Source organism: Hemitrygon akajei, chromosome 23, assembly GCF_048418815.1.
Source record: "Hemitrygon akajei chromosome 23, sHemAka1.3, whole genome shotgun sequence".
NCBI lineage: Eukaryota > Metazoa > Chordata > Chondrichthyes > Myliobatiformes > Dasyatidae > Hemitrygon > Hemitrygon akajei.
In genome coordinates, this window is record NC_133146.1 from 57,464,809 (window position 1) to 57,489,984 (window position 25,176).

Here is a 25,176-nt window from a genome sequence, read left to right on the forward strand (position 1 = left end):
CAAGGATGTCTCTTTAGAATTGAGATGAGGAGGAATTTCTTTAGCCTGAAGGTGGAATATACGGTGGATGCCAAGTCATTTGGGGATATTTAAAGCAGAGGTCAACAGATTCTTAATTAGTATGGATGTCAAAGGTTAAGGGGAGAAAGCAATAGAATGGTTGACAGGGATAATAAATCAGTCATGAACGATGGTGGAGTAGACTCAGAGGGATGAATGGCCTGATTCTGCTCCTATATCTTATGGTCTTATGGTGTCAGATGGTGCAGCACTATGTTTTGGCGCCAAGGTTTGAGTATTTAAAGAGTGCCTGAACTTAGGTTTGGGGCTCATTGCCAGCTCAACTTTGGCTCAATCTGTGATTGTGTTTGGGACTTCTGTCTCATTAGGATTCTCATCTAGTCTTGTCAGGTTCTCGTCTAGCATCTAGTCAAGAACCCTGTTCTCATCTCTGTCTCGAAATCGTGTTCCGATTCTAGACTCAGATACTTCAGCACTTGGGTCCTTACCACCCTCACCTAGGCCTCTCATCACCGTGCGCTTTGCAGGTGGAGCCTGCAATTAATTGTCCCTCCCTAATAGCACTTGAGAAGGTGGTGGTGATCTGCCTGACTGAACTGCTGCGGTCCTTGAGGTATGGGTACACCACACAACGCCGTTAGGAAGTTTGTCCCTGGGTTTTGACCCAGTGATGTTGAATGAGTGGTGATTAAATCTCCAAGTCTGGATGGTGTGTGGCTTGGAGGATGGTGGTCGTTCCTTGCTTTCACTGCCAATGTCCTTCTAGTTGGCAGAAGTTGTGGACTTGGTGTGAAAGGTTGTCTGAGTGGTCTCAGGGAGTTGCTGTGATGAATCCTGTAGATGATACAAACTAAAACATTTTCATGTTTCTAGGCACATGAAAATTGAAGTCAGAAATTGCTGGTGACTGAAGTTCAGCCGAGGAGAGGAAATAAAGTTATAGAACGCTACAGCACAGAAATAGGCCCTTCAGCCCATCTAGTCCATGCTGAACTATTAATCTGTCCAATCCCATTGAACTGCACATGGATGATAGCCCTCCATACCCATCCCATCTATGTACCTGTCTTATTTTTCTCTTAAATGTTGAAATCGGCATTGAAGTGTTTTCACTGATCTTCCAGATTCACTGGAGCCTCCTGCAGCAGGTAAGGGGCAGTAAAATTAGTCTCTTTCCCCCAGGGACAAATGGAAGGGAACAGTTCTGACAGCCTCGGATTAGTGTAATTGTTTTAATATAAGTAGACGTTAAGAAAGATTTAAATATTTCTGAACATACTAATAAATCTCTAGTGGATTGTTAATTTAGACTTTTTAAATGTTTAAAGATATTTAAAAGTGTGTTAGAAACCTTTTAATATATTTTAATATTAGATTTTTACATGTTTCTGACTTTAGCCTAATAACTTAATTTAAATTTTTTAATTGTTTTTTTAATATTTAGGTATTTTGTAATATTTTGAGTGCTTAAGGGGTGTCTTAGAAATATTCAGTTCATGTTAAGCCTTTCAGAGTTGTTACAATTCCAGCCAGGACAGAGGATAAGCAACAGCTATTAAAGTTTATTTTTCTCTCTTATGTGCACAGGGTGTGTCCTGCCTCACGATGAAATGGGGAAGACCCTCACACTTTATCATTGAGGATTTCTCAAAGGTTCTGCCTGTTCATTTAGGCAGTTGGCGACCTTACCAGTGGCACCCACATCTGTTGGAAGACTCCTGTTCTGGTGAAGCGGCCACCGAGTCCACGTTGGTGGTTTTTTGCTCCTGCAGCCTGTTCACTTCAAGATTTGGTACGTTGTGCATTCAGAGATGCTCTTCTGCACAGCACTGTTGTAACACGTGGTTATTTTAACTACTGTCACCTTCCTGTCAGCTTGAACCAATATGGCCATTCTCCTTTGACCTCTCTCATTATCAAGGTATTTTCGCTCACAGGACTGCCGCTTACTGGATGTTTTTTGTTTCTCGCACCATTCTCTGTAAACTTTAGAGACTGTTGTAAGTGGAAATCCCAGGAGATCAGCATATTCTGGGATACTCAAACTACCCCATCTGGTGCCAACAATCATTCCACGGTCAAAGTTCATTATTTCTTCCCCATGTTTGGTCTGAACAACAACTGGACCTTTTGACAATGTCCACATGCTTTTATGCCACAAAATTAGCCAATTAGATTATTTAATTAACAAGCAGGTGTACAGGTTAAATGACCACAGTGTAGAAAAAACAATTGCAATAAAATGGAAACATAAAAGTTGAAAAATGACAAAACAATGTGAGATTTTAAAGCAGTAGAATTAGGACTTAAAATGTGAAAGGGGAATTGGACCAAGTAATCATGGCAGACTTACAACAAAACAAAATGCATGTGCTTTTGGAAATACTGGTGAAGATTGTTTCAGCCAAATTTATAAAAAGGATTAAACAGAATTAAACTTGTGAAGTATGGATTGTTACGAACCCCGTAACTGGGTATCTTACCAGCAAAGATAGGAGTATCCGTTGAAGTCTGGTGATACTATTTTCAACAGTATTTATTAGTAAAAATACACAAAAATAATATCAATGTAAATATACAGATAATATACGTCATCAATACTAAAAGTGCGGGTATAATAATAATCAATAAGAAATAAGCTCTATCGTTGTCTAGGGGATAATGAATTGTCCGATGGAAATATAAAGTTCAGTTCAGTTCATGCAGGCTGTGGTAGTTGTTGGTCGCTGTGTTGCAATTGTTGGGGAGAGAGAGAGAGAGTAACAGCTATTGACTTGCCGACTTTCCTTTACGATCTTGATCCGTCGATGCGTTGTTGTTGTGGCCATTCACGTATGACCCCTCCGTCTTTTAGCTAGACCGTTCTTCCGTGGCGGACTTGTCACCCAGGCAAGGGTGGACACACACACAAGCCCCCACTGGTCTCGTAGCGTCTCTCCTGGTGTGTCTGAGGGGTATTCCCCAGACCCTACTTTTATCCCCACTCACAGGGTCTCAGGTGTCAATCAGGTTGGGATGATGCAACCCATCAACCGGACCACTCTGCTTGCCCCCTGAGGGGTTTCAATGAATAGAACAGTACTCAATACACAATCCTTCTCCAAGAGACAATAGCAGTAATCAGTGGTTCCGTTCGGCTTTTGTTAGGAGGAGACATTCCACTTTTGTGTATCTCTGCGTTGTCTCTCTCTCATTTCCTTGGTATCAGACCCAAAATATTAGCGATTTTGTGATTCTCAAAAAGGGGGAGCGACTTTGCACCCTTCTGCCCATCAGAGTTGCTCCTCATTCCTAACAGGATATAAGAAAAAATGTATGGAGGGAGTGTTTTTGACAAACAACCCAGTAGCTGAGGTTTACCTCCATCACTCACTACCACTCAGTGATTGATCAGTCCCTCATCCAGTGATTTTCACCCCTTCCAACTCAACTTACAGGTTCCAGCCCACCAAATACTCATGGCCAATCTCCCCATCACCTGAACAATTTTTATTGGCACCTCTTCCACCCAGAACCATCCAGCTACAGGATTTGTCTACCTCATACCCCCTCCCAAGAAATGGGATTATGGAATCTAAATTTATTTGAGTTAAAATAATAGAAATTAATCATATTCTTACAATCCTTAGGTAAGTCTTCAACATCATCATAATATGCCATTTCGTATGACATTGGTAATCATGGTCTATGAGCAAGATTTTTCTCGGCAATTTCTACAGAAGTGGTTTGCCATTGCCTTCTTCTGAGCAGTGTCTTGGGTAAGTACAGTTGTTTAAAGCCAGATACAGGATGTGGAACCAACATAAGGAATTGCATGAATAAATACAAATGAAACTGAAACTTTGGGCCTGAAACTTGTGAAATCTTTGGTACAGCTCTGTCAGAACTGGACCAAATGCCTGAAATTTAGAAAACATTTAAAAAGGGAACGTGATTTCAAGAAAAGGTTGCAAAGTATACAAAGAAGCTGTGCTCTCTGGTACGATTGGACTGCCACATCCAATATGCTGCTCCCTATAAAGATGCTATACTATATTCCTTCTCGGTTTCATCTGACCTGATGTTGCCATGTTTCCAGCATTTTGTATTTTCTGAGGACTTCTCCCCGCTGTGATTTAGAGGGCTCTTAGTTACAGTCAGCATTTCCAGCCATTCTGCCCTCACCCAGGAACCAGAAATCCTTCCAAAGGTATGTCCCAAAAATTAATGATCCCCATCTCCAAGGACATGCCCTTTTCTCATTGCTACCATCAGGGAGGAGGTACAGGAGCCTGAAGGCACACAGTCAATGTTCAGAAACAGCTTCTTCCCCTCTGCCATCAGAATTCTGAATGGACATTGAACCCATGAACACAATCTCATGACTTATGTTTCCTCTCTTTTTGCACTACTTATTTAATGTAATTTTTTATATATGTAATTCCAGTAACTTATAGTTTTTGTTACTATGTATTGTGATGTACTGCTGATGCAAACAACAAATTTCACAACATATGCCAGTGATATTAAACCTGATTCTAATTCATTTCCCTCCTTCCCAGAACCAAGTAGGTCTCCTTGACGGTTATTCCTCCCACCCTGAGTGTGGTGCCACCGTCAAATGATACTTACCCCTTTCAACGAACATAGAAGACACAATGAGACAATACTCAGTGACACTACCTCTTGGCTTCTGGGATTCAGTCTGACACTGACCTCGGATGCCGTTTGTGCAGTTTCTCCCAGGTGCTCTGTATTTCTATAATATCCCAAAGATGTGCAGGTTAGCAGGTTAATTGGTTGCTGTAAACTACTCCATGTGTGAGTGGTGGGAGAATCGAGATGGAGTCTGATCATGCACCTGTGCTTCTGGCTTTAAGATTACCTGTTTACTCTGTACCAAATAGAAGTTGGCGTTTTAACTTATCATTGTTATCTGATAAAAATTTTCTAAAGTTTTTTGGAAAATTTTCCTGCATGCTGCAAAAGGAATATTGCATCAGCAATTACGTCATCTGATGCATTTTTGGTTCTGATGCAGAAAATGTGTCAGCCTCCCCATGGTAAGTCATTCCAGGAACTGCTCAATTGAACTTCCCAGATGCCATGAAAAGACTCAAAAATAGTCACTTTGTTGTGGCTTAAGATCCATTTTTAAATGTGTCAGTTTGGGCAGGACAAGTATTAGAAAATCAAATTTCAAGACAAAGATACAAGTGACACACAGAAATAGAGTCCTGGGCAGTGCAGCACCGTCTTAAGGGATCATTAATTATTCACCACTTGATTGGAGAACGGAGTGACCGAACCTCTCTCCCCTTGCCTCTTTACCATTATTCCTCCCGCCAGGATCCATCCCAGTGGTGGGTAGATACTGCACCACAGAGTGTGGAAACAGCCAACAATCATCCTGCACCAGAGAACAGCTTGCTTATTCCTTTGTGGCTATGATGTGGTCTTGCTCACTGGTTTCTATATAATGGTTTTGTTATTTGTACCTGTAAGCCATTTTAATGTCCACTCATTTTTTTTTATCCAAAAGGTGTGCTGGATTTTGATGTTTTTAATCCAAGGTTATTTGGGAAGTCGGGAAAGAGGCACAAAACTTGTTGCTTCATTGTCGTTTTATTAAATGTTAATAGAACAAGGAAAATTGAAAAAATGGACAGTAGCAGGAGCAGAGGCTAATAGCGGGACAGAGCAAGAAACAAAAAAGACGGCAGAGCCTCGTGGTCAGGTCTTGTTTACCCACAGATAAGGAACATTTTATTCAAATTTGCAGATAAGAGTCAACCAATCAGAGAGCCCCTATTCAAACAATGCAGCACCAGAGAAACTTCCACAGTTTTCCAGAATGATTCAAAAGTGCTGAAACCACAAGGGAACACATACAACAACTGCATATGCATACTGTGATCACTAGGAAGTGTACTAAACAGGTACACGTACAGTATATAAGTTGTAAAAAAGACTAGCAGGTAATTAATTGTTAAGCTGCAAAGAAAATAACAATTAATTAAACAGCAAGATAATGACAATTAAACAGGTGGTACCTAAAAATACTCTGCCTCACACCACCATTTCAAGGAACATATCTGGTTCTACTGGAGTATTTCATACATTTAACATCTGCAACCAGATTTTGTTATATTATGGCCAGTCAGGTCTCAACTTAACAAGTGATATTGACAGAATCCAATTTACATTTCTGTCTTAATTATTTTATTACATTATCATTTTAAGTCGATGTTCAACAAAGTCTTGGTGCTGGTTGTATCTATGCTGAATGCGTTCATACATCCCCACATATCAGCACAATGGGTTTTGCTGATTGTGGTGCAGCCAAACACCTCAAGTGATTCAATGAATTCTAACTCACAGGGCTCTTTAATAATTCACACGGAGGAGTGTAAAATGCCGAGCGTCACACTCGTACGATCATATTGCTATCAAACTATCTGGGGAGAAAAAGATAGAAACGACCTGAACAATGTTTTACCATCATTTCTGAACTAAAATCTTAAATACTATCAGCCAAACAGCAGTCAAGAAACATAAAATACTTTTCACTTCTACTTTGTTCCCTGCTGTGATTTCACATCAAACACCTAAGACATTAACTCATTTATGCATTCGCACTGCTAACTCCTTCAAGGAATCAAGCTGGTACAGCCCAAGGGTCCTGTGTTCTAAAGCAGCTTCTGGGCTTTACATGTTGGACCTAATTCATTTTACAGGTTTTAATTACTAAAGTGCAAATGATATAAAATTATGATCAAGTTTCAATGGCAAATTAGGAGGGTTACAATTATAGTGCCAATTCACAGAAGCCTAAACAAGCAAGATATGGAAATGCATTTTATGCCACAGAATCTGAGGCAATTAATGATAAATTTCCTACAGTTCCTTCAGCATACATCTTTACACAGTCTACCACACTAGAAATGAGGCATCACAGCAATTATTTCTCACAGCAAACTTCCCTGTGAACCTTCACAAAGATTCTCACCTGAGATGACTTATTTTTAATTAACCCAATCCCATTGTGTCTGCTTATGCTTTTATATGTTATTTATGCAGTTTAATGTAATAGAGTGTGAGATGTGACATTTTGGAAGAGAATGTTCCAAATGGGATCACAATCTAAGTGGGCAATGCCGAGGAGAGGTTGCTAGATAAGGAAATACATTTATTAGTTTTGGGACACAGACCATTAGTATTTAGCTCACAGGTTGAAAAGACTATTTAAAAGACAAATGAGGAAAAGGACTTCTTTGCAATATAGTTGAGGGAAAATAAAACAACTGACTGCTGCTGTATTTTTGCAAAGTGTTGTTAAGCCTCTTCTGCTATACTGGATTGAGAATCAAGTTTTTGTTCAGCAAAGAAACCCACTTTCAGAGGGTGGGCTAAGGTTGTGAACACTGAATGAAAATGATTTCATGTAGAGGACTGTAAGAATGAGAGATGCCATGCCCTGGGTGATCATAGAGTCAGAATAATTTGTGGTCTTCTCCAGATCTGATCGGATTGAGGGAGTGGCAAGGGTTATCAGAATCAGAATCAGATTTAATGTCACTGGCATATGTCATGAAATGTGCTGCTTTGCGGCAAAGCTACTTTGCAATTGTTGTTCCTTTCCCTGCCATGTGGCATATTGGGTGGCAACCTTGCTGTTTCTTTGCCATTTGCCTGGTTTTCACAAGGCTGAGTTGCTAGCTTGATGCTCAACCCAACATGGATGGAAAGCGTGCAAGGAATGGGCAGGATTTGAACCGGGGACAACTCACCTCGAGGTCCGGTGTGAATGCCACTACATCAAAGGCCAGCTACTACATTGCAATACCTCGTAAAAAAAACTATGAATTACAATAAGAAGTATGTATATAAAAAAATTAAATTAATAGTGCAAAAAGAGAGGCAAAAGAAATACAAAGGAAATGTTCCTGGGTTCATTGTCCATTCAGAAATCTGAGGGTGTTGAAACTTTGATTGTGCGTCTTCAGGCTCCTGCATGCAGTATGTGGAATACGAGGGGTGATTGATAAGTTCATGGCCTAAGGCAGAAGGAGTCAATTTTAGAAAATCTAGCACACTTATTTTTCAACATAGTCCCCTCCTACATTTACACACTTAGTCCAGCGGTCGTGGAGCATATGGATCTTGGACCTCCAGAAAGTGTCCACAGATGGGTGATTGATAAGTTCGTGGCCTAAGGTAGAAGGAGATGAGTTATACAGCTCTCGTTACATGCACATGCAGTTCAACTCTGAGTGATTACGCAGAAATTTTGAAGTTAATAACTCATCTCCTTCTACCCTAGGCCATGAACTTATCAATCGCCCCTGCTGTGGACACTTTCTGGAGGTCCAAGATCCGTATGCTCCATGACTGCTGGGCTAAGTGTGTAAATGTAGGAGAGGATATGTTGAAAAATAAATGTGCTAGGTTTTCTAAAATTGACTCCTTCTACCTTAGGCCATGAACTTATCAATCACCCCTCGTAAGGTAGATGATCTTGTCCTGCACTTAGAGACTGGCAGGTATGACCCTGTGGTCATCTCTGATTCATGGCTAAAAGATTATCATTTGGAGCTTAACATCAAATATTATATTATTTTGAAAGGACAAGCAGGTAGGCAGAAAGGTTGGTGTGGCTCTGTTGGTAAAAAATTAAATCAAATCCTTGGAAGATGTAGAATCATTGTGGGTAGTTAAGAAACTATAAAGATAAAAAGACCCTGGTGGGAGGTATATACAGGCATCTGAACAGTAGCCAGGATGTGGGCTACAAATTGCAGAAGGGTATGGAAAATGCATGTCAAAAGGGCAATGTTACACTAATCATGAGGGATTTCAATATGCAGGTAGACTGGGAAAATCAGGTTGGTGCTGATTTTGGATCCCAAGCAAGAGAATTTGTGGAATGTCTATGAGATGGCTTTTTAGAGCAGCTTATGGTTGAGCTCAATAGGTGATCAGCTATTCTGGATTGGGTGTTGTGGAATGAAATTGATTTGATTAAGGCGCTTAAGGTAAAGGAACACTTAAGAGGCAATGATCATGATATGATAGCATTCACTCTGTAATTTGAGAGGGAGAAACTAAAGTCAAATGCATCAGTATTACAGCGGAGTAAATGGAATTACAGAGGCATGAGAGAGGAGCTGGCCAAAGTTGATTGGAAGGGGACACTAGCAGGGATGACGGCAAAACAGCAATGGCTGGAGTTTCTGGGAGCAATTTGGAAATCGCAGGATAGAATCTTCCATACTGGTGTGAAGTTAGAGGATTGGGAAGCTTTTAAAAACCAATAGAAGGCGACTAAAAAAACCATAAAGAGGGAAAAGATTAAATATAATGGTAAGCTAACCAATAATATTAAAGAGGATACCAAATGTGTTTTTATTTCAAATATATAGAGGGTAAAGAGAGGCAAGAGTAGAGATTGGACCACTGGAAAATGACTCTGGAGAGGTAATAATGGAGGACAAGGAAATGGCAGATGAACTGAAGAAGTATTTTGCATCATTCTTCCCTGTGAAAGACATTAGCAGTATGGTGGAGGTTCAAGAGTATCAGAGGGCGGAAGTGAACGCGGTTATTATTACTAGGGAGTAGATGCTTGAGAAGCTGAAATATCTGAAGGTAGACAAGTCATGATCATCAGGGATCCGCACTACCCAGGTCATGCTCTCTTCTTGCTGGAAGAAGGTACAAGAGCTGTAGGACTTGCACGATCAAGTTCAAGGACAATTACTACCCCTCAGCCATCAGGCAGAAACAAAAGGGGATTACTTCACTCAAGCATCTCACACAGGAGATCCTGAAGAATGGTCTCAGCCTGAAATGTTCAACTGATTACTCTTTTCCACAGATGCTGCTTGACCTGAGTTCCTTCAGCATTTTGTGTGTGTGTTGGATTTCCAGCATCTGCAGACTTTCTCGTGTTTGTAATTTCACTCAACTCCATTTGCCTCATCATTGAAATGCTTCCACATCCAATGGACTCACTTTCAAGGACACTTCATGCCACGTTCTCAATACTTATTGCTCTTTATTTATACTTGCACTTACACAGTTTGTGGTCTCTGCACTCTGGTTGAACTTCCTAGTCGGGCGGTCTTTCTTTGATTCTGTTATAGTTACTATTCTCTAGATTTGTTGAGTATGTCTACAGGAAAATGAATCTCAGGCTTGTATGTGGTGACGTAAATGTACTCTGATAATAAAAAAATTACTTTGAACTTTGAACTTTGGACCTGATGGACTACAACCCAGGATTCTGAAAAAGTAGATGAATAGATTGTGGTGGCATTAGCAATGAAGTTTCAAGCATCACTAGATTCTGGCATGGTTCTGGAGGACTGCAAAAAATGCAAAATCACTCAACTCTTCCAGCGAGGCAGAAGGAAGGAAATTATAGGCCATTTAGCCTGACCTCAGTGGTTGGGAAGATGTTGGAGTAGAATGTTAAGGATGAGGTTTTGTGGTATTTGGAGACACATGGTAAAATAGGACAAAGTCAGCATGGATTCCTCAAGGGAAAATCTTGCCTGAACCACCTGTTGAAATTCTTTGAGGAAATAACAAGCAGGAAAGACAAAGGAGAATCGGAGGATGTTGTAAACTTGGATTTTCAGAAGGCCTTTGACAAGCTGCCACACAGGAGGCTGCTTAGCAAGAAAGAACCAATGGTATTACATGAAAGAAACGAGCATAGAAAAAACATTAGCTGATTGGCAGGAGGCGACCATGATCATCTACATCATATGACATGGTACGTGATGATGATAGATGCTGCCTGACTTGCCTGAGTTCCTCTTACATTTTGTGTGCATACTCCCCCCCCCCCCCCCGTCTGTGTCCCCAACTCCTCAATCAGAGGAAGCATTCTTCCTGTTTTTAGAGCGCCAAGCCGTTTAAGAATTCAATGCTTTGACAAGTGGAATGGGCTGCTGGCGACGGTGGTGGAGGCGGATACGATAGGGTCTTTTAAGAGACTCTTGGACAGGTACATGGAGTTTAGAAAAACAGAAGGCCATGGGTAACCCTAGGTAATTTCTAAGGTAGGGACATGTTCGGCACAGCTTTGTGGGCCAAAGGGCCTGTATTGTGCTGTAGGTTTTCTATATTTCTAAGATGATCTCTTACTCTCATAAAAGCCAGCAAACATGGCCTCGGTCTACTCAAACTCTTCTCATTGAATCATAGAATTATAATGGTGAGTTTATACCAGATCCCAGCAATCTGATCGTTCCTGTTCCTCTGATTTTCTCCAACCCCTTAAAATTATTCTCTTTCAAATGGCTGTCCAGTACGCTACTGAAAACTATAATAGGTTTATTTTCAATCCAAAGCCATCCACTTTTATCTCAAGTCCAAAAATTTTCATCCATGTTCACTGATTCCTGAACCATCCCCTAACAGGGAACTATGACCTTTACTTATCCTCTCCAAATCTGTCATGATCTTGTACACTATCATCAAATCCCCTCGACAACCTCGTTTACTCCATTGAGAATAACCCCAGCTTCTTCTGTCAAACCTTAGAGCTGTTTTCCTTCATCTCCGGAAATAACCCAATAAATCTTTGATTCCACAGATGGACATAGGATGTACCCACCTTCATGTGGTACATTCTCCAGTAATTGCAGCCCTCTTTGATGCTAGAAATCATTCTTTTTTTTAAGATTGATATGTCCGAGTTCTCCAGGGGACAATGAGGCAAACATGCTAAGTGACCCTCTGAGTATCAGTTCCTGCTGATACTTTATCTCGTCTGCCCACTCTGACGAGTGCATTTTACCTTGGTCTAAAGTCCCTGGCATGCACAGTGCTTCAGAAATTGAGAGAGAGTTGGGTGCCAGGGTGCTTCAGAAGTTGAGAGAGAGTTGGGTGCCACAGTGCTTCAGAAGTTCAGAGAGAGAGTTGGGTGCCACGGTGCTTCAGACGTTGAGAGAGTTGGGTGCCACAGTGCTTCAGAAGTTGAGAGAGAGTTGGGTGCCACGGTGCTTCAGAAGTTGAGAGAGAGTTGGGTGCCACAGTGCTTCAGAAGTTGAGAGAGTTGGGTGCCACAGTGCTTCAGAGGTTGAGAGAGAGTTGGGTGCCACGGTGCTTCAGAAGTTGAGAGGGAGCTGGGTGACATGTGCTGTCAGTCTGTGTTTGATTTTGGACCTTTGGAGAAAGATAAATGGAATACATATTCAGCAGCCAAGAGTGAAGCCTTGTGTAGTCTTCTGCTGCTGTAGCACATCCATTTCAAGGTTCGATGTGTTGCGTATTCAGGGATGTTCTTCTACACACCACTGTTGTAATGCATGAGTTACTGTCGCCTTCCTATCATCTTGAACCAGTCTGGCCATTCTCCTCTGACCTCTCTCATTAACAAGACATTTTCACCCAAAGAACTGTCACTCAACTGGATTTTTTTGCATCATTGTCTGTAAATTCCAGAGACCGTTGTGCCATCAGTAGGAAAGTACATGAGCCTCAGGACTCACACCTCCAAGTTCAGGAACAGTTACTACCCCTCAACCATCAGGCTCTTGAATCTAAGGGGATAACTTCACTCAACACCACTTGTTCCATCATTGAAATTTTCCCACAAACTATGGACTCACCTTCAAGGACTCTTCCTCTCATGTTCTCAATATTTATTGCTTACTTATTTATTATTATTATTTATATTATTATTATTATTAATCTCTTTTTATATTGGCTGTTTGTTGTCTTTTGCACACTAGTTGAACACCCTAGTTGGGTGGTCCTTCACTGATTTTTTATGGTTATTATTCTACAGATTTATTGAGTATGACCACAAGAAAATAAATCTCATGATTGCATATGGTGAGATATATATATATATGTGTGTGTGTGTGTGTATATATATATATATATATATTAATAAATTTACTTAGAACTTTGAACTTTGTGAGCAAAATTGGCTTTCACTTCCAATCTAAGCCAGTGTTTAAGTAGTCTAAAGAGCATAATCATACCTCACACTAGGACCTGGCTTCAGCGAAAGGCCCTAGGCCTAGACCACACTGCCCAGTGACTTGTTCCAGGCCCAGATTTCTTCACCTAACCCAAAAATGCTCTCAAGCTCTTCAAATCAGCTCAGCACCCAGAATGATCCAACCTCACACCCGGTCTAGTTGTACGGGCATTTGAACCCCATCTGCAACAATTCTGTGACACACTTTCTCGACTCATCCGCCGAACTCACCTCGCCATCGCTCGCCCCTTCACTGTTTGCGGCAATAATTTAACACAATTTACCTCAGGAAAGGTATTTTTAATGATGCTTTTAGTCAGATTTCTTAGCTTTTTAACTACTAGAGTGCTTTGCATGTGTTTGGTAATGTCATCTTAACTGGAAGAATTTTTACAACATTAAGGAAAACCTTACAAATTTAGAGAAGATTTTACTTGAGATTTGGTTGGTTCCAAGATTGCTTGGAGAAAAAATTCTGAGACTTACCTGCAACTGTTTTATTTGTAGCTTGCCAGAGTTCATTTTTTATTTATTTAGAGATAAGGGGTGGAATAGCCCCTTCTCGCCTTTTGAGGTGCACTGCCCAGCAAACCCCTAGCCTAATCATGGGACAAGTTACAACAAACAATTAACATACTAAACAGTACATCTTTGGACTGTATGAGGAAACCGGAGCACCCGGAGAAAACCCACACATTCCTCTGAGAGACTCCTTACAGATGACATCGGAATTGAACTCTGAACACCAATGCCCTGAGCTGCGATAGCATCACACCAACTGCTAAGCTACCATGGCGATGAGCTATTGGGTTTTATTTATGAAGAGCTTCAGGCTCTGTCCCATCCTGTTAATCACAAAAGGAAATATTTTTTTGGATCATTTATGTTGGGTGTTCTTTGGTATCTACTTTGACTGACAGGATAGCCCATGACTGCTCCCTGAACCCACTGTAGTGAATCTGTAGACTTACAGAAAGTGTACGTAATCAGATCCCATAGTTTTCTCTCCCTCAACTACTTTCCCTTCATTTATGCCCTCTGTTGATTCTTGCAGCTAAGTAGATGTCTGCTTTTACATAAAATGACCCAAATCCAAACCCCACCTGAGCCCAAGTACTTATAGATTTTTCTGCTCTCAATCCAGCCTGAAGGCATTTGCAGAATATCCCGTGCAGACACAGGCATTGAGCCTAACTTTAAATCCACATCAGTTAAAAGCCTTCACAGTCTGGGTGAAATATCTTACCCATACCACTGCGCACCCCACCTCCCTCCAATTCCATGAGCCGACATCTCCATCTGGAGATGGCAGCTAGGAAAGCGCTTCCCAAATGCAGGGTAATAGTTGATCCAGGATCCCAGTGGGAATGGGACAAGTAATTGGGTCCTGGAACGAAGGTTAAGGAAAGCAATGTGTTGGCCCATGAAATTCACATTGGCTTATTATTGGGACATAATGATGATGGCATCCGTCTGTTTTGAAGGACAATGAAGTGACCTCTGCAGGGTACAAGCCTGGCTGGAAAGTATTGGGATCCTGGCACACCAGTTGTAAAGATCCCCCTCTTGGCCTCACTCATGCAGTCCAAAGGAAAGCTTATGAAGCAATACGTTTGGCACCAGCTTGTCAGCAGGAGCTGCTGGAATGATGTTCGATGGCACCTTAGGGCCTCCGCTCTGGATTTTCTCTCTGGGTTTACTCCCATAGCCTTTGTTTCTCCTGACCCTACCCCAAGACAGTGGGGCTATTTACCCATAACTGGGGATCTGGTTCACAAGCACCAGGACATATCCACACGTCGGTAGGCCTGCGTGCTACATGTGCAGGGCCCAGATCTCCTCCCTGTGCTCTGTAGTTTAGCCTGAGTCCAAAAGGAGTTCAGTTTCCATATGTTGCCAGTGAGGAGGCACTGCATGAGGCTTGCTAATGGAGAGGCTACGTACTGGCAGGAAGAGACTTGCGCATTCAGCTCTACTTGGACCAAGATACAGAGAGAAACTTGGTGTTGTATGCCATCCATACAGATCATAGCAATGCATCAGTGCATCGAGGTGATACAAAGGAAAAGCATTAACAGAATTCTGAATCATGTTCCTCAGAGAAGAGATCTTTCAATGGTCTTTTGCCCACTTTGGTGCAGTCTTTCACTGATTCTATTATAACCACTATTCCAGGGTGTGCGTGCAAGAAATGAATCTCTGGGTTGTATATGGTAATGTATATGTACTTTGATAATAAACTTACTTTGAACTTTGCTTCACAGAGGAGAGAAATATTTTTCAATTTAATGGAGTTACTTATGGGAAATGATGGAAGACCTATTCCTGCTTCCTGTTGGTATTCGAGTCTTTCAGATTAGTTAAGGTGCTGCTTCGGTGCAGCATAATTGAATTCCTTCTAGAAACATAGAAAACCTGCAGCACAATACAGGCCCTTCGGCCCACAAAGTTGTGCCGAACATGTCCCTACCTTAGAAATTACTAAGGTTACCCATAGCCCTCTATTTTTCTAAGCTCCATGTACCTATCCCAAAGTCTCTTAAAAGACCCTATCATATCCGCCTCCGCCACCGTTACGGCAGCCCATTCCACGCACTCACCACTATGTTGGATTACTGTTACTGAGCACTGTAGGCTTAGGCTAAGTAGACAGGTTAGTAGCACAGAGGGTCTGTTTCTGTGCTGTACCTTCCGTTGTCTCTACAACCAAAGCAGAATGAACGTCAATCAAGTTCTAGATGAAGAATTTATTGCCCTCAATGCAAGTTGTTAGAACATAAAGAACACGAAGTAAGAGCAATAGGCCACTCAGCCCTTCAAGCCTTCCCCACCATTTGAAATCATCATGTTCCAGGCCTATTCTGGGCTATTTCACATAGCACTCAACTCACTGACCTCCTACAATGTACCTACTTCATTTTCAAATGATCTGGCTTCCAAAAATCACTGGGGTATGCAATTCCGAATGTTCGGCAGCCTCGCAAGAAAGGATCAAGTATTAGCTTTATTTGTCATATGTACTGTACATTGGTATCTGCACCAGACTTCGAGGTGAGTGGTCCTGGGTTCAAATCCTGCTGGCTTCTTGCACACTTTCTATCTGTGCTTGGTCGAGGATCGAGCTAGCAACTCAGCCTCGTAAAAAAACAGGCAAATGCTAAAGGAATGGCAAGGTCGCTGCCTGATGTGCCACAAGGCACGGAGAGGGTCAACAACATTGAAACATACAAGTGATGTGTGTGGAGATTGAAAGGCTTGTCATATGAAGAGCATTTGATGGTGCTGGGCCTCTCTCACTGGAATCCAGAGGAATGAAGGGTGACCTCATTGTAATCTATCGAATGTTGAAAGGCCTCAATAGATTGGATGTGGAGAGGATGTTTCCCATGGTGGGGAAGTTTAACACTCCTTTTAGAAAGGAGATGAGTAGGAAGTTCTTTAGCCAAAGAGTGGTGAATCTGTGGAATTCTTTGCCACAGGTGGCTGTGGAGGCCAAGTCATTGGGAGTACCTAAGGCAGAGGTTGATAAGTTCTTGATTAGTCAGGGCGTAAGGGGATATAGGGAGAAGGCAGGAGATTGAGGCTAAGAAGGAAAATAGATCTGCCATGATGAAATGGTGGAGTAGACACAGTGAGCCAAATGGCCTGATTCTGCTCATATATCTTATGATCTTATGGTCTTAGGATTTTGTCAAATGAGATCAGAAAAAGTTATGCTGGGCAGCCCACAGGTGTTGCCTTGTTTCCGCTGCCAACATGGCAGGCCCACAACTCACAAACCCTAACAGTACGCCCTTTGAAAGAGAGAGGAAATTCATGTTGTCGTGTGGAGAAGGTATGACATTTAGCAGCGGGAATTGGCAAGGGTGGAGTACTGCGAGAGAGGTGTGGGACAGGTGGCAGAGATGGAGTGGGCCAGGGGTGGGGGATGGGGCAGATGCAGACACACCCAGTCCTGAGACACCAGATAAGGGCATTTGATCCCAAACAATTAGTTTATTGATCATTACAGAATGTCTCTCTGGTACTTCCCACTCCCTCCCCTCTCCTGTTTTCCCAACCATGATTCCCCTCTCCCTGTCCTCTTCCCACTCTCAGTCCACAATAGAGACCCATATCAGAATCTTGTTATCATCATTCACCTATGTCATAAAATTTGTTTTTTTTGGTGGCAGCAATATAGTGCAATACATAATGTTACTACAGTACTGTGCAAAAACCTCACCATATATATGTGCCTAAGACTTTTACACATCACTTTTTTTTTGATATTCCATTGGAAGTCTTTATCAGCTATATACATATACAAACAAAAGCAGAGAAGATAGTAAAATCATGATATAATAGTCAGAGGATTGAAGAGACAGTTTCATATTTTACAAAACTTGGATTGTTACTGTAAAATATAAAATTCAGTATTTCTTAAAGCAATAGGGTACATTAACCCTGTTCAATAGTGGTGGTGAATGCCACACTGCAGAACTAGTGCGTTTCAGATAACGTGGTTTGCTTTTACTGGAGATGGTTTCAAGATTGGGTGGTTGAATGACACCGAAAAATTTGTCCAGGTCAATGGGATGATAATACTGCTGCATGAGGGCTTTCTGTAGTTCTTTACCACTAGCCCAAACAGGGATCGGTTTACCTGGTGCTCCCTCATCATCAGTAGAGTCGTCACTGTTCAAGTCCATTCCATAATCCTCCAAATTTACTTTGGGTACCTTGACTTTAGTATTGTATACATCACTTTATGTGGTGTAATTCAGTTCAGAGATAGAAGTTCAGATAATGATTTAAATCATCCCAATGCTGTCGGCAAGACAAATGGATAACTGTGGACATTTCATCAAACACAAAATGAAACAGTGAGTACACATGAGGAAATCTGCAGATGCTGGAAATTCAAACAACAACAACACACACAAAATGCTGGTGGAACACAGCAGGCCAGGCAGCATCTCTAGGGAGAAGCGCTGTCGATGTTTCGGGCCGAGACCCTTCGTCAGGTCTCGGCCTGAAACGTCAACAGCGCTTCTCCCTATCGATGAAACAGTGAGTTCCCTTTTATTCGAGTAGTTGAGTTATTATGCTTTTACATTAATATCAAGTGAAGAGTTAAGGTTGGAGGAAAATGCATGAATAGTGGTTGATCAATACCAACCCAGAACGTGTGTCTTTTTAGTTTTTATAGCCACAGATTTAACCCAAATTTTAATCTTGACATTGATTCTATTGCATTTCTAAAAAGACAAAAGTAGAGTTTTCACATTGATTGATTGAGTTGTTGCCACATTTTTTATTGACAAATTGGTTTGTAATTTTTAGGTTCAAGGTGTAAGCTTTTCATTTCCTTAAATGTTTATGCTCTCAACATTCTACCATTTGTGCCTCTGTACTTTGACAGCAAAATGTTTTTATTTTAAACAGCTTCCTGGGCAATGTTCCCAATGAGAACAGATCTAAAGAAACAAGATGAAAGAGGCCACCCAGCATGTGGTGTAGCTGGTCAGTAAGACACAGCAATTGGTGAATTCATTATCCAATTTCAAATCCCATTATTTTCAATAGGAATTGCACTGCTGGTGTGGTGAAGTTTGACATAATGCTAATGACACCCCATTCCACAGCCAGGGTATAAAATGTACATTGAAAAAGGTGACCTTAAGACTTCAATGATATTCTTTTAAAAATACACAAAAGTAATGTGATTTTTAGTGTCATTAATCAGTGTGTATTACTTAAAGACAATTTGATGAAAACTTACTAATTCATGTCAACCAGTTAATATTACTTTGTCTATATATTAGCAAAGTATTTGATAGTACCAATTAATAGATACACAATAGGACCTGATCGTTTATAGAGGAAGTTACAAATCATATTGAGATTTATATCATTGACACATGAAGACTATATTGTATATTGACTAAATGTTCTAATTTAGAATTGACTCAAATTACAAAGTAAGAATGCTCCATTTTAAAATTATTCTTTATCCATTTATTTTTTTGAACAATATTTAAGCATGTTTTTCCTCACATTGGGACAGACCAGTATTGAATCATTTGAACAAGTAAATGGATTAATGCCTGCTTCAGGTATGGGTAAAGGTCACTCTTATTTGCCCTGAGCTTTTACGATAGAGTTTAGACTTCTGATCTGAAGCGTGAGCTTGCTCCTTGCCTCAGGAGAACATAGAGTGTGGGAAAAGCAAGTAGAATGCAGCCAAATTTAACTCCTGCTTTCCGGAAATTGACAGAGAAAGCTCTCAAGTTCCTTCCCTGAACCTCCATGTCTTTTTCATGAAAAAATCACCCCCAATAGAATGGTATTAGAATAGAATTTTGAAAGCAGAAGTACGAGATTAGCTTTATTTGTGACATGTACATCAAAACATTGAAACAGTGTGCAAGATAAACCCATTGTCATATGTCAGTTTCAGTTCTATTGGTAGGAGATGATTTTCTGGGCCTAACTTTACCTCTGCTTTTAACACCTTCCATTAAAATGACTCTTTCAGCTAAGTGTTTTGTTATTTACCTTTGTGACCTCTTGGCAGCTCAGTAACAAAACATTTGATGTTACAAAACTAGCTGTTAGTGGATGTGAGGAAAATGCAGAGAAGCTTTGGGGGGTATAGAAAGGATAAGAGAATGGGTAAGAACATGCCAGATGGAATATAATGTGGATTGAGGATTGGTGAAAAGCCTGAAAACAGAGGATTGGAATAGACTCGGGTTGGGTGGATGTGACTACTGGGATGCCACAGATATCGGTGCTGAGCCCAAAGCTGTTCACAGCCTTTATCAATGAGGTGATCAAATGAAATTTATCCAAGTTTGCTGATGATACAAAGCATGGTGCCAGCTTAAATTGTGAAGCGGTTACAGGGAGGTTTTGAGGGAATCCAGTCAGAGCAAAGGAACATGGCAGATGGAATCAAAAGTGGAAAATGTAAGGTAATTCACTTTAATAGCAAAATAGAAAAGCAATCTTGGCCTGAAATGTCAGCTGTACTCTTTTCCATAGACACTGCCTGGCCTGCTGAGATCCTCCAGCATTTTGTGTGTGTAACTTAAAAGCAGAGAATATACTAAATGTGAGTGATTGAAAGCTGCTGATATTCAAAGAAATCTGGGTATCATTGTACACAAATCACTGAGAGTTATAGTGAGGAGTGGCAAGTAATTAGGAAGGTAAACAAGCTATTGGCCTTCATTGCAAGAGATTTTGAGTGCAAGAGTGAACACGTCCTGCCCCAATTTCACATCTGGAATAATGGATCTTGTTTCTCTACCCAAGAAATAGAGGATTACAAGACCAATTCACAAAAATTGTTTCCTGGGATGATGGATCTGACATATGAAGTGGGTTTAAGCTGACAGACCTGATTTATCTTGAGTTTAGAAGAATGAGTTGTGTCCACAATTAAAACTTATATAATTCCTGCAGGGCTTAATGGATAAGTGTGGAACTTTACTTTTTGTCCTGGCTGGGGTATCCCAAACCAGGGATCACATTCTCTAAATAAGGGTTTGTCATTGAGGATGGAGATGACAAGAAGTTGCTTCTTCCCACGCATGTGATGAATTGTTGAAGTCACAACCCAGGAAGCTCATTTACTAAATAAACACAAGGTGAAGATCAATAGATCTTTATATATTGAGGGACAGAATGATGTGTGATTGCGTAGGACACTAAACACTGTGGTAAAAGATGAACCATGGACATTAAGTGTCTGAACAGCAACAATGAGCCAAATGGACTATTGCTGATTTTTTTAGTTTGTTTATTTTATTTATTGAGATAAAGTGTGGCCCTTCCAGCCCTTCGAGCCCCCTGATTTAACCCTAGCCTAGTCATGGGACAATTAACATTGAGCAATTGAACTACCAACTGGGAAGTCTAGGAGAAAAAGTCAGAGCACCTGGAGGACACCCATGCAGTCGCAGAGAGAACATACAAACTCCTTACAGCCAACGGCAGGAATTGAACCTGGGTCAAGTGATTTGGAACATATTGCTATGCTAGATGTGCAAAATGACAATGTTGGATGTTTCTTTGTCATTGAAAAGATGACAGTAATGAAGACTGTACAATTTGGAAATAAATGCTGATTGGATAAAGACTGCAGTTGTATCTCCAAGAGTGTTTGCTGTTTTGTGATCCCAGTATTTGGAATGAAGCGAAAAATTAGATAGAGTGGATGATAGATATGAATTGGATAACACAGGGCAGATTACTACTTACCACCCAATGTGCCACGGGGCAGCAATGAAGGTCCACCTTTGGCAGTGATCAAGGCTTCCTTCATCATGTCAGTAGCTTCCTCTCAGTTTTCACTACTGTCAGTCATGCAGGTCCCGGGTGCAGACTCAGGAATACCGTGCACTCAGATGTAGAAGGATTCTTCATTGCTGTTTCTGTAACAATTTTTTTGACCAGTCAGATTTGTTAGCCCTGAGCTGAAACCCCACAGCTGGAGGACCGTGGACTATACTTAGCCTGGCCTCTACCCATTGACCTATTTGGCATGGGCGGCCCTGACTCCAGTCAGCATAGCTCTCTGGGTTATTGAGGCATGCAAGCCTCCAAACCAGGACAAGGTTGTGGTCCTCATGGAGGAGGGCAGACTCAAGCTGGATATAAATGTACAGAAATGAAGGGGAAAGATATAATAGAACAATGAATTGACAGCTAAAAATCAAGGGGATTGAGATCTCCTCCCTCGGTAAAAGGGTAGTCAGTGGAGCAGAGGGCTAATAAGGAGCTAAAGAGAAATCTGTTGGTGGAGGCAGTATGTATGACTGGCGTTTTAAATGAGTACCTTACACATGGGTTAAAAGAGAGAGGACTTTTGCAAAACTGTGACACTGAATGATTGAAAATAAATAAAAAGGAGGCACTGGAAAGGCGGGAATTAACAGAAACATGCATACATACATGGATTTCTGAGACACATTTGACGAAGAACAGAGAATTGTTTTGTTAAAGGCTTATCATATGAGGAATATTTGATGGCTCTATGCCTCTACTCACAGGAATTCAGAAGAATGAGGGGTGACCTTATTGAAAACTATTGAATGTTGAAGGACCTCAATAGAGTGAATATGGAGAGGATGTTTCCTGTGGTGGAGCAGATGAAGACTAGAGGACGTAACCTCAGAATAGAGGGACATTCTTCAAGAACAAAGATGAGGAGCAATTTATTTAGCCAGAGAGTGATGAATCTGTGGAGTTTGTTGCTGCAGGCAGCTATGGAGGCCAAGTCATTAGGTATTTTAAGGCAGAGATTGATAAATTCTTGAAGGGATACAGGGTGAAGACAGGAGATTGAGCTGAAAGGGATATTGGATCAGCCATGATGAAATGGCAGAACAGACTCAATGGGCCAAATGGCCTAATTCTGCTTGTAACTCTTATGATTATCAAATCAAATCTATGTTTTTATAAATGTGTTTTAGTTTTGCTCACTATTTTGAATGTGCTATGTTTTGCACCTTGGCTGCAGAGGAATGCTGTTTCATTCAGCTGCGTCAATGTATGGTTGAATGATAATTAAACTTGATTTGATTTGATTTGATTTAAATCTGATGGAATAAAAAAGCATGACACAGGTACAGTACTGTAGTAGCTATGGAAAGGAAAACAGAAAGTTGAGGTAAATATTGGAGAGATATATGCAGTTACATTCCCCAGGACAGTGGTGAGAACATTGATATAACTGATTTGAACCTGGGTGTCCAGAGCATTGGTTCAAAATCCACAACAGATAAAGTACTTGGAAGTGTAAAATGAAGTGAGGAAGACATGAATAAGTTTTGAAAAGATATAATCCAAAAGCATCCAATATTCATTAATTCATAAAAAATGACCTTGTCTGAAAATGTTGACACTTTCTTTCCTCATAGATATTATTTGACCCACTAAATATTTTCTATTTGAGTCAAGCAGGCAAAGGGAGACTGCAAGAGTTTACAAGCACATAGCATGTGAAGCACGTTGGGTGATGCATTTGGATGGAAAGATTGAGGAGAGATGATGCAAAATAAACAATAATAAACTTAATAAGGATGTTCATGGATGTCTGTCCATTTCTGCTGTTAAATTGCCATGTACAGTACTGTGCACCTTCGATTTTTTATGTGGTTTCAGATGCTATAGCCTCCACCGAGCCATGATCTCAACATTATCAAGGATCTCTGGGATTACCTGGTGCGAGGCAGGATTACCTGAGGCAAGCGAGACAGCCAAGGTCTGCAGGAGAACTGTGGCAAGTTCTCCAAGACGCAGAGAACAACCTACCAGTTGATTTTCTTATAAAACTGCACAAAACTGTACCCAAGAAAATTGATGCAGTTTTAAAGACAAAGGGTGGTCACACCAAATATCGATTTGATTTCATTTTTTACTGTTTACTACTCGTTATAGTAACTTCCTTGATATTTAGAAACTTTACATTTCATTATTTTTGGAAGCACCTTCGCTTTACAGTGTTTTTTTACATGTGGTCAAGAGTTTTGCACAGAATTGTATTTCCGCATTGATTTCTGGTGATGGTGTGCAATTTATAAAGGGGGGGTATACTGGGTAATAAAACTGGTTTTTACCATTTACTGCTCTTTATAGTAGTTTTTTTGATATTTAGAAACTTCTCAATTCATTATTTTTGAAAGCATCTTTGCTTTACAGGTTTTTATTTTATGTGTGCCTAAGTCGTTTGCAGAGTTCTGTTATTTGTGAATAAAGATCCTTAGCTTCAAGCATGGAATTCAAAATCTAAGAAGCCTTGCAAAATATATATGCAGCAACTGTTAGCTGTCCAGCTCTGGACATCACTTCTTCATGGAAGTGAAAGAATACCAAAGGGATTTAATCCAATAGACCAGACAAATAGGAAACTGGTGTCACAGTAGCATAGCGGTTAGCGCGACATTATTACATCTTGGGCGTTCCGGAGTTCGGAATTCAATTCTGGCACCATTCTGTACAGAGACTCTGTACGTCTATCGTGGATACATGAACTTTCCCCAGGTGATCCAACTTCCTCCCACAGTCCGAAGATGTCCTGGGCAGGTTAATTGGTCGTTGTAAATTGTCCCGTGATTAGGTTAGACTTAAATCTGGGTTGTGGAGTTGCCGGTGCAATGTGACTTGAAGGGCTTACTATGCACTGTATCATTAAATAAATAGACAAACAATTAAATAAATAATTTTCAGTTTTGAAGATAGGCTGGAGAAGGTGGACTTAGAGGAAAGAAGGTCAAGAAACTGTTTGATAGAGCTGCTTAAAATTGTAAAGCTTAAAATCAAATGAATGATAAACCTTACCATTCCACTACTGTCTTCCTTCTTAATTGCTTTTGCCTCAACTATTCTGATAAGCTTCCCAGCAAAGTAATCAGAAACAGGAGTTCTCTGGTATTTTAAACCAGACCTTCCAATTCAATGTCTGTTATTTATCAAGTAAACTATTGTCCTACCATGGTCTGCAATCTTTCTAGTCTATTATCTCATCAGTTCAATTTATGAACCCATTGACCCATTGTGGAGAACCACACCCTCTTTGATCTCACAATTAAATTCCTTATTATTATGGCTGTATCTCCACAGGTGGTGGGGTGGAGATACATCTCTACCTAAGGAGGTGTAAGGCACTCCTTCCCTCTGCTAGCCTGCAGGTCACCCTCAGGCAAGGTGTAGCTCCTGCTTAGCCCCCTCACCCCGATCAGGATCACATGAAGCCATGGGAGCAGGTGGTAGATGGTCATATGAGCATCTGAAGCATATCACACGTACTGTTATGTGACCACTGATGCCAGGCAGACTATTTCTGATAATGGATGGGGTTACCTGTCTTGTAAAGACTCTGCTTAGAAGAAGGCAATAGCAAACCACTTCTGTAGAGAAATTTGCCAAGCACAATCATGGTCGTGGGACCATGATCGTTCGTCATACGACACGGCACATAATGATGATGTCATACGACACGGCACATGATGATGATGTCAGTTGCTAGGAGTTACTCAAACTAGTAACTTACTCCTGCTGACTCACTGCCACCATTGCTGTGGCTCTGCTGAGATTCAAGTGGCCTATGAGGTATTTGTCTCACTTCCATGGATTTAAAACTACCCGCATGATCCTTGCAACCTGAGTAGCAAAATTTGTTTTGT

The 25,176-nt window shown here is 40.9% G+C and overlaps 1 long non-coding RNA gene across 1 annotated transcript; it reads left to right on the plus strand.

The window, feature by feature from the left end:
- The first annotated feature begins 1,678 nt into the window (after positions 1-1,678).
- Positions 1,679-23,406, plus strand: LOC140715103 (uncharacterized). The gene is made up of 3 exons (XR_012096060.1): positions 1,679-1,813; positions 3,651-3,779; positions 23,156-23,406. It is a non-coding gene; the product is annotated as an uncharacterized lncRNA (long non-coding RNA).
- Positions 23,407-25,176: the final 1,770 nt, after the last annotated feature.